This window comes from Pteropus alecto, unplaced genomic scaffold (genome assembly GCF_000325575.1).
Source record: "Pteropus alecto unplaced genomic scaffold, ASM32557v1 scaffold73, whole genome shotgun sequence".
Taxonomy (NCBI): domain Eukaryota; kingdom Metazoa; phylum Chordata; class Mammalia; order Chiroptera; family Pteropodidae; genus Pteropus; species Pteropus alecto.
The window spans coordinates 5,595,380-5,606,756 of record NW_006436284.1 but is presented as its reverse complement, the minus strand read 5'-3'; the positions used below and the strand labels follow the sequence as shown (position 1 = coordinate 5,606,756).

Genomic DNA, 11,377 nt, shown 5'->3' with positions numbered 1-11,377 from the left:
TAAATTGGCTAAGAATAATAACCTAGTTCTTTGATTTTCTAGTTTATATCTGAGTTCATTTTGTCTAGCAGTTTTTTTTGTTTGGTTTTTTTTGGGTCATTTTTAGTACTGTATTCTCTGAAGGTGAAGGGGGCTTGAATTTTGTTATGTTCCAAGATATATTAAATATTTCTATATACAGTATACACATTCTAATTTGACTATAACTACTTTTATAGGAGTAAAGGAGAGAAAAAAATCTTGAATTTAGTTTAAGGAGATACTTACTTTTTTTCTAAAACGTAAATTCCACCATAACTGGTAAGTTCTGTGTTAGCCATCAGGCTTACGAAACAATGTGCAGGAAAGCATCTACTACTGCCACTTAGATGATAACAGACAATGTTACTGTATTTGTATGAAGTAAGTTCAAGGTATTTGTTGTAGCCATTATTTTGAGCAGCTATTGACTAATAAAAGTTTTTTAAAAACTACCCTTGTACTTGAGAGTAATTGCTTGAGGATTCGGAGGTTACTTTTTAGTTATTTAACTTGATACATTTAATCTTTTTCTTAAAAAAGCTGAATTATAAAAATACATATTCTTTAATGAATTTAAGAAAATCTGTTATCAAGGAAAAATTTTAAAAAAATCACCCTTCATTCTACTACCTAAGGATAACTACTGTTAACATTTTGATATTATTTCTTTTCGTTGGGCAGTTTTTTAGATCATATGAGCAGTGTGCAAATATAATTTTGTGCCTTGTTTTTCACTTATTTTTATAACAAATATTTTTGAGTTATTATAAGTATCAAACAGCTTAAATTAAGAGCAGTAAAGCTAAATTTAAAAAAAGTAGTAGAAAAAGACTTGGTTTGAATCCTTGAGTTCTTGGCTATGAATTCCTGTGAGGTTGCTATTATAGAGATGTGATCTGGAAAGACATTTTAATGCAAATTTATTTGTATTAAAAGAAGTAGTAGTATTTGGCTACTTTCTGGACCTTAAATGCTATGGCTTGTGGATTAATGTGAAGGGATTTTAGCATATTTCTAGGGTAGATTTGTTTGTTTTAGTAGTTTATATGTAAAACATTTAACTGAACATTTTAAATCAGTGACTTAAATTTTACAATATGAGGTCAATAATTTTTAAAAAAATGCATCCTGTACTGTTTCTTCATCAGCTAATGAAAAAGATGTAACATTCAGAAAACTATAGATTTTCATATTTTTTAGCATAAAGTTTCTTTTTGGGTTTTAAGGATGCACTGTTTATTTAACACTACCTTTTTCCCCTCCCATTTTGGCTTTACATAAGTTTACCATCTCCTTCTGCCGTTCTTTATACATTTACTTTTGTAAGTTTACATTTCTAGAAAAAAGATAAAAGCTTGAATTTGTATGCAGATTTTCAGAGTAATGATAGTAACCATAAAGTTAAATCCCAAATCCCTATGTTGCAATGGATAAGTATGCTTTTTCCAGCATTTAAAATGTATATAGTTTGGGAATAGAAAACTTTCTTTTAGTATTTAATAGGTTATTTTATATTGACGAGTATGTGAGTAGTTGCCTTTCTTAGCTCTCGATTGTTCTGTGGTTTAATCATTTAGTAAAAATTTAACCTAAAATAATATAGCCAATGTTTTTTGTGTGTGCATGACCAATTTATAAAACTCCTAAAGAGACATTGTATTATTTACAATGACCTAAATTGCTCCTCGACCAGCTAGGAATGCATGTGGATGTATGTGAAAAAGGCTTATTAATCCCTTTACATATAAATACTCTTATAAATTAGTGAGAAACAGATGAATGCCCCAGAGCAAAGTGGGCAACAGGCATGAACAAAAAGGTGTTAGTGGAAGAAAAAAGTTGTCAAAAAATGTTAAAAAAAAGATGTTCTTAAGAAATTGAATAAGTTCATTTTAAAACAACACTGAGAACATGATTTGGCTTGTTACATTGGCAAAGGTAAGAGCTTTCCCAGTCTGTCAAGTGTAGAAAACAAGTACTCTCATACACAAAACTGGCAGGGGGGTAAATTGATATTAAAAAGAAGATATCGTTGGGCCTAGAAATTATACTTTGAGCAATTTATACTATAGAAATAATAGTTTCATGAAAAGCATTAGTTACAAGATTGTTCATTACAGCATTATTTTTTATAGCAGAAAATTGGAAATAAATTCAGCTGTAGGGGACTACTTATGAGTGACCTCAGTGATGAAATATTTTGATATCCCTTTAATATTTGATGATGTTTATTGATCTGGAAAGATCTTCGTAATATGTTAAGTGGAGATAGGAGGGAGAAGAGTGGTAATGGTATTATTTTCATTTTATCCCCTGCATTTTTCCTCCTCTCCCTTTTTTCATAGTGTTTTTCACATAAGGAAGCCTGTTTTAAGTTTTTAAAACACCATAGAAATTATTCCATTTTCATTTTGATAAATGTGAATTCTGTCTTAACTGTATACCCATTTCACATATTTGTTCCAGAAGCTTAACTGTTCTGTGTGTGTTCAGTTTATTCTGTCTCCAGAAATGTGCCAAAACAAAAGATTTCAATGGCGATATTTTAAAATGCATAATAAGTCAAAATCAAAACTTCACTCATTTCTTTAGGGCTCAGCATCCTGTGTGGCTGACTAGTCTCTTTTAGGAGTGATGGGTTGTCTATGGACTTGAGTGGACCTACAGATAAACATAATAACTTCTTGAAGGCAGAAAGTTTGTCTTACATGTTGCAGTATATGGTAATCTAATTCTGATGCTAACCACCAGAGTTAATGTCAAACTCCACAGGTTTAAGGTCACAGTCTGCAATAAGATTGTCCTCACTTTAGTTGTCAGCTACAAATTTTAGGGTCCCCAGGTCACCCACAGTTCTGACCTACTAGTTGTAAATCCAAGGGATTCCCATGAACCCCTTACCCCACAAGACTGTCCTCACTTCAGATGCCAGCCACAAGTTTGGGGGATTCTTGCTAAGACTGGGCCATGAAGGCAGAGCAAGGACAGGATGGATACAGAAGGATAAGGTCAAAGCCTAACTGAGAAGAGGACTCAGAGGAGCTTAACTAAAGTTTCATAAAAGAGAGTGTCTCGGTCACTATTTATTATCATTAATGATGAACTTCATCTCAAGTGTATATTGTATGTTCTCATTAGCTCATGATAGAGGAAAATCTATGTGAATATATCTTAATGTGCAAAAAAACCTTTACCTAAATTGTTTTAAAGAAAGCATTATTTGAAATTCTATTATGTCCTTATTGTTTGAAGTGTTTGTCTGTACTTTAGAATATGCATTGTTCCAGTTTCTGTTTCCACGTTGACATAGTTGCTGTGCTACCTTTTCAGAGTTTCACTCCAGTATGCACAAAGTAATAAACTTTACTAAGGTAAACTTTACTAAAACGCCAGTCTGTTTTGCTCACCATTTTACCCTTAGCACCAACCACAGTGCTTGGTATGTAATAAGGTATTTAATAAACATAGGTAGAAAATTTAACGAAAAACTACTAATATGAAATGGAATATGATTGTCACTTATGTTTAATAATAATTACTACCATGAAAATTTGGCTTATTTATACACCATATTTATATACCATTTATAAATTCAGCTTATTTACAAATATACCATGTTTCCAAGCCATCGCTTAATATTGGATAGCTCATTAAAATATCTTTTTAGGAAAATAATGAGAGACTATTATATTGAATATATATCCCGATTAGTGATATCTTAAAATATGGAGGAAATTAGAATTAAAGAAATTTAGTATTAAGGAGCTTGGTTTCTTAGGTTGGAAAAAGGTTTTATTTTCTTGTTTACTTATTCCCATTTGGAGCTACATTTCTTGTGCTCTTGAAAACTTACACAAAAATTAGCATATGGATGTTTCTAACAGCTTTATTCATAATTGCTCAAACTTGGAACTGAGATGTCCTTCAGTAGGTGAATGGATAAACTGTGGTATATTCATAAAATGGAATATTATTCAGTGCCCAAAAGAATTGAGCTATCCAGCCATAAAAAGACTTGGAAGAACCTTAAATGCATATGTATATTGTTAAATGAAAGAAGACAGTGTGAAAAGCCTTCATACTGTGTGATTCCAACTATGACATTCTGGAAAAGGCATAACTATGGAGACAATAAAAAGATCAGTGTTTTCTAGGGGTTGTGGGGAGGACAGAGGAGGGATGAGTAGTTGGATTACAGAGAATTTTTAGGGTAGCGAAACTATTCTGTATGATACTGTAATGATGGATACATGATATTATGTATTGTCAAAAATCATAGAATGAACACAAAGAATGAACCCTAATGGAGTTTAGTTAATATATCATTATTGGTTCATTAGTTATGTCAAGGGTACTACGTTAATGAAAGATGTTTAGAAGAGGGGAAATTAAGAGTGATAGTTGTAGAGCGACAGTATATCTTTTACTTTCCGTTCAGTTTTTTTTTTTATAAATGTAAAACTGCTTTAAAAAATAAGATGTATTGTTAAAAATTTAAAAAGAAAAAAATTGCTCATAAAATCTGGTGAAATATCAGTGTTCTTTGGTTAACTAAGATTGCTACAAATAATTATCCTCATAGTTAGTGAATATTTGTACATTCATTGCTAGGGATTGGATTACCTGATAAGATATAAAAAGTAAAGTTTCTAGGCTATGATTCATATAACTTATCTGTTTGTGAACTCAATTTATAAGAGTATTGTTTTTGACTTGAGATTTGTGGTTTTTTACCAAAAGAAAAGAGTGCAAAATTGGTTGACAGTTTAATAAATAGAATAAACTTGATTTAATCTAGTGAAGACTTAAATTTGGGAAACACAATAGTACTTACAAATTCAGTGCCAGTTTTAAATTTTTATAGTGAAAAACGACAAACGAGGAACTGAAATCTTGTGGCCTCTACAGTCTTATAATTAAGAAAATGTATGTGTGGGATATATTTAGTACATTTTATTTTAAGGGACCATTACTGTTTAAAATTTTATTATGTAAATTACCTTGAATACATCAAAGATTTTGTATTGGCTCTTTGAAAAATAATAGATTGAATTTAGAAGCATCTTTTAATAGTGAAGATTTTTATCTAAGTACAGGTTCACAGTCCATTATCCAAAACTCTTGGAGCCAGAAATTTTTAAATTTTTGAAATGTTATATGATTCATATACCTTATGTAATGCCTTCAGAAGAGCTGAAGAGAGTATCTCATAATCAAGAAATTAATATTTATACAGCGAAATATGACGTCAAAGTGGAGTAAATAACGTCTAGGGTTGTTCATTTTGTTCAGGTTAAGTCTTGCCATTAGATAAGTTCAGGTTGGGTTTTGGCACCGAATGTTTTGAAAGAACTAGGATTTTGAGGACTTTGGACCTTCGAATGAAAGCTAATTTAAAATTATTTAATTTCTTAGTCATGTTATGTGGTTACTTTAAACAAATAATTGAAAACCCAAAATTTGGTTTTTATTGAGGAGCAGGATCTATGGTTAGAAGTATGTAAGCTTAGAACTGTTTATGTGAAACACTTATTTGTGATTGCTGTGCAGGGTTGGTGATGTAAGCCTTAAAAAATAAACAATGCATAAAGTAATTTTTGAATACTGTCTTATTCAGTAATTGTGAAGTGTGAGCAAAAATAGTGTCCTGGAAAGAAGCCACTCATGAAACATTTTGGTGTTTCCTTGTAGCTACAAACAACTTATGTTGCATATCTGGCTTGCTGGAAAATCACTTCATATTTTATCGTAGCCAAAATTTCCTTTGGGCTCCATCTTTAAATAAAAATTTTAAAAAGTTATCTACCATTTCTGTCAATTATCTTTAAGTTTTCATATTTAGAATGAGAATGAGAGTTTTTAAAAAGGGAATTTACTGCTTTGATCATGAACCTGTGCTTCTAGCATGACAAGAAATGAAATGCTATGTTACTTATGGAAAGAAAACTTTTCGTGTTTTTACATCTGTTTTTGTGCCATGAATAGTCAACACTAGTTGAGAGCTGGTATTAGAGCAACCTACTTTCAGAAGGCGGTTCCTAATTGCTGCCTTTCTGGCACCAGGGTACATAGCAGCAGTGAGGAATCTTTTTAATCTAAGATGACTTTCTACCAGCTATCTTGGCTTGGAGGGCTGGTTGGGGTTGGGGGAAGATCCACTGGGTATCTTGTTTTATCCAGGGGGAATATAAGCAGAGGTCACTGGCAGGGCAGTAAAAGTGAAGAGAATAGTTTAGTGATTGATTTTCTCAGTAGAATACTTGGGAGTTTGGAGCACAACACACCAATCAAGTGTTCAGTTAAATATGCGTATGTGTCAAATCAGATATATTCTTATACTTTGGTGTTAATCTTCTGATATACCTAAAGGCATATTTTTAGAAGATATAAAAATTTGAAAGAAAAGTAAGATTTCTGTTGAATTAATTTCTCTGTAACTTGGGGAATATACCCCTGTTTAACTTTAACAGCAGATTATGTGTTTCTAGCGTGGCGAGTCAATGTTCTGTGGGACCCAGTAAGAAAATCTGGGCAAGGAGATGGAAGGAGCAATTGGGAAAGACATTTATTTTGTTTACTATAGAATTTTGCTTATTCTCTTTGAAAATATTATAAATTGGCTGTTCATTGTTTGGTTTTGAATTTTTGCATATGTGGTAAATGGAAGGCTTCGTTTGTCCTGTCATTTATTGTCTATTGTGTATGAAGTACAACTGTGTTATAGAGTCTTTCTCTCCTCATGACAACCCTCTGAAGTCGGTAGGTATTTCTTTTTTATAGCTACCAAGAGGCTGAGTTGGGATTTTGACCCCATCAAGTCTGCCTTACCCCCATTGTTCACGTTCTTTTGACAGTCCCTCACTGTCTTCAGGGTGGAGTGGGTCTCTTTTGATGGAAATGGGTAAGTCCTGTAAATTCTTTTGTTTTGGTTTTCTTTTATCAGTTGGAAGTTATAAATGTGTGTCTAGATGGGGAAGATTAGATTAGGCAAGCTTGGTAGGAAATGGGTTAGTGTGGTAGCAGTCACCAAAGTATACCATGGGGCTTGTCTGTCTAGGTTGACTTTATCTGCTGGAAGAATTTTTTTGAGTCTAGACAATTTAAAATTGAAAATTTAAACGTGAATCTATTTCTTAGTTCCAATCCTGAAATTCAACATAACTTTGTATAAGTTACATAAGCTGTTTAGATGTATTTCTCTAACTGTAAAAAGGATGTTTTCGGTTTGTCAGAAAGCCATGAGAAGAGCATTTGTTTCATTGATGCATGCACAACACCTATCTCAAAGTCTGTCCTTGTTCTTAAGAATAGAGTTCACCGATTAAGCTCCAAGTACAGCAAACCATTTTGGTATTGTACTTTGGAGAAAGGCACTGCCAATTATTCACCTAAGTAGGAGTGAAATGCTTTGTATTTCTTTCTCTGATCTTTTTGTTGTCTGTCTTTACAACTCTTTTAGGGCTTTAATAATCTTTTCTATGGTCCTTAAATCAACTCTAGAAGAATTCTTGATTACTTGTTGCACTTGATATAGTTTAGTAGCCTCCTTGGGAATATTGCAAGAATAAGCTGATCTTTTCCTTCCGCAAATACAATAAGAAAGTCTCACTTCTCTTAACTTTTCTACTTTAAAGGTCCTGTCCTTTGGCTTAGCTACTTACCTCTCATAGTTATATCCTAGTTGATATGATTTCTAATAACTTAATCCACCTCCATAATCTGAACTTTAAACATTCTGTTCTCTAATCACCATCCTCATGGAAATAGTTCCTTTTAATAACTAGCAGTTTCCAAGTTGTTAAATCCAATAGTCTTGATCTTAATTATCAGCAGCATTTTAAAAACGTTTTTAAATGTTATACTTAAAAATAATTTTAGACTCACATAGAAATTGCAAAAATAGATCAGAGCTCCCATGTTCCCTTTCTGCAGCTTCTCCCAAGAATAACATCTTATATAACTATGGTAAAATTATCAGTATTATTAACTAAGATACCTTATTCATATTTCACCAGTTTTTACGTAGTCTTTTTTTTTTGGTGTGTATAATTCTATGAAATTTATGACGTGTATTGATTCGTGTAACCATTAGCACAATCAAGATTCAGAACTCTTCATTACCCTTAGGAAACTCTCGCATACTATCTCTTTATAGTCACACCCTTCCCCAGACCCTAACTCTTGGCAACCAACTGATCCATTCTCATTCTGCATCACTATACTTTTGTTAAGTATGTTATATAAATGGATTCACACAGTATATATCCTTTTGAAATTGGTTTTTTTTTTTAAAACTCAGTTATGCTCTTGAGATCTATCCAAGTTTTGTTGCATGCATCAATAGTTTGTTATATATATTTTTTATTGTTGAGTAGTATTCCATTATATGGATGTATCACAGTTTATCCATTTGTTGAGAGACATCTTGGCTATTTCCAGTTTTTGACTATTAACAAGTAAAGCTTTATGAAAAGTGTCTACAGGTTTTTGGGTGAACATAAATTTTCATTTTTGTAGGCTAGATAAGCAGTAGTGAGATTGCTGGGTCTTTTGGTACTGTAGATTGAAATTTATAAGACACTGCTAAACTGTTTTCCAGAGTGGCTATACCATTTTGCATTCTCACCAGCAATGTAAAGTGGTCCAGTTTTTCTGCATCTTCACCAGCACTAGTATTTTTTATTTTAGCCATTCTAATAGGTATGTAGTGATAGCTCAATAGAGCTTTAATTTGCTTTTCTCTAATGTCTACTGTAGTTGAACATCTTTGCATGTGCTTGTTTACTATCCATGTATTCTCTTTGGTGAAGTGTAGGTTCAAGTTTTGCTCATTTTGTAATTTTTTTTTTTTTTCTGTGGAGTTTAGAAAGATCTTCGTGTGTTCTGGATACATAACGTCTTTTGTTAAATATGTGATTTGAAAGTATTTTTTCTTCAGTCTGTAGTTTGTCTTTTTCATTCTCTTAAAAGTACCTTTTGAGAGCATAAATTTTTAATTTTGATGAACCAAGTTTGTTTTTTTTTTAAATAGATGAGAAAATTTTTGCTCAGAGAAGTATTCATCCCAGGTCCTACACCTAGTAAATAACAAGGCTGAGATTTGAAACTGGAATGAATCAAGTTTGTTGATATTTTTTCTTTTATAGATTGTTATGTTTAATTCTTCACCTAACCCTATTACAAAGACTTTTTTCTGTTCTAAAAGTTTTATAGTTTTCTGTGTTCTACTTATGTCTATGATCCATTTTATATAAAGTTTTATATAAAGTATGAGGTTTAGGTTGAGGTTCACTTTTTTGTATGTATATATAGATGACCAATTGTCCCAGCATCACTTGCTAAAAAGCTTCTCTTTCTTCACTGAGTCGTTCGTACCTTTGTTTGTTTGTTTGTTTTTTTAAAGGTAGTTGGCTGCACTTTGTAGATTTCTGGACTCTGTTCTTGTTCCATTAACATATATATCTTTTCTTACCTGACATACCACACCTCGATTTCTATAGCTAAAAATATAAATTGAGTAGTAAAATATATATTGAGTAGTTTAAAATTGAGTGGAGGAAAAAATGAAATATAGACACATTTTTCTCAAAAAATTCAGGGAGTGTGACTCTTCCAACTTCATTATTTTTCAAAATTGTATTAGCTGTCTAGTTCCCTTGCTTTTCCACATGAATTTTAGAATTAATGGGTCTACAAACAATCAGGCCAGAATTTTGAGAATAAGAATTACATTAAAGTCGTAGATCATTTTGGAGAGAATTGACATCTTTACCTTGTTAAATCCTCCAATCCAAGTCTTTATTTAGGTCTTTGATTTCTTTCATCAGTGTTTTATAGTTTTCAGGACACAAATCCTGTACATACTTTGTTAGGTTTATACCTAACTATTTCAGTGTTTTGAACCTAGTGTAAATGGTATTGTGCTTTTAATTTTGGTTTCTACTTGTTTATTGCTGCTGTATAGAAATATGATTGATTTTTGTGTGTTGACCTTAAATCCTGTCACCTGTTACACACACACTTGGGTAGTCTAGGAGTTTTCAGATAGATTCCTTGGGATTTTCTGTATCTTCCTAATTTTAGTTCTGCCTTACTGGCTGCTCTTTGTCCTTCTCCTCTGAAGTTCTTTTTCTTCCTCATGATCTCTTAATATCGGAGTGCTCCAGGGATCAATTCTTGGGTTCTCTTTGCCCTTCAGTGTAGACTCACTCCTTGGCAATTGCATTCAGTTTCATGGCTCTTAATACCACCCCTATGCCAAATTTCTATCTTTAGCCCGGACCTCTCCCTCAATGGACTTTACATCCAACTGCCTAGTTGACATCTCTACTAACAGGCACCTCAAACTTGAGGAATGCAAGTATGAACTCTTGGATCTGTCCCTTGCCCCTATTCATTCTCCAGTTTTCCTCATCTCAGTTAATGCAGCTTTAAACTTCTGGTCTCTCAAATGGAAAACCTCAGGATCATTGTTGATTCTTTTCTCACACTCATATCCAATCTATCCATCAGAAATACTATTGACTCTACTTTCAAAATAAATTCAGAATTTGACCACTATAAGACCTGTGTCATATCTATGGTCCCTCCTTACTTCAAACTAGTGCCTTGTACAGAGTATTAAAGAAATGGTACTGAGGACTTTGAGATCTTAGTTTGTCTAGTTGAATTATAATGATTATTTTTCAGTTTTTTTAAACTCTGCCTCTAGTAAAGATTAATGTTAATGAAGTATACTCAGATAAGCATTCCATTTGACACTAGAGTACATTATGTATAAGGTAACTGCTCTTAATTGTTTACAACAAAAGAAATATAATCATGCTTCAAGTAATACAAGAATACAGTAGTCCAGGTATTCCTTCAGTTACACAATACTCATGACCATTCCTTCTCTCTTTTTGGCTTTTGTTTTTTGGAGTAGTTCAGTAATTATTTTTGTTTCTGATTTATTCCTTCTGTTTCCCGAACTACATTTTACCTTGGGCCCCTATATGCCCTAGTGCACATACGATCATGCATTAATGGGTCAGGGTAATTTCACAGGTTCTCTTGAATAGTCACCAGAGTTCATTCTCGCAAATATAAACAGAAGGAAAAGAAATAAGGCATTGACATATTCTTTTTACGGTGTTATTATGAATTCTTATATTTTAAGTACTCACTGGAATGATTATATTTTAGGTACTCACTTTAGACAACTTGTATTTTTAAAACTGACTCTTTCCTACTTGGAATTTTCCCCTTTGGTAAATAAACAAAGGGAGGTTTTCAAATGACCTAATAGAGAAGTTAGACTAAATAAATACACACCTCACATATCTAGTTAGCCTAGGAGTCTAGTCAGGTGGCAAAA

General features: G+C 32.5%; 1 protein-coding gene across 2 annotated transcripts in view; it reads left to right on the top strand.

Moving 5' to 3' along the window:
* Positions 1 to 11,377, top strand: part of PLPP1 (phospholipid phosphatase 1) — a 72,986-nt gene that overhangs the window by 30,984 nt on the left and 30,625 nt on the right. The gene's annotated exons all lie outside the window — the stretch shown is intronic.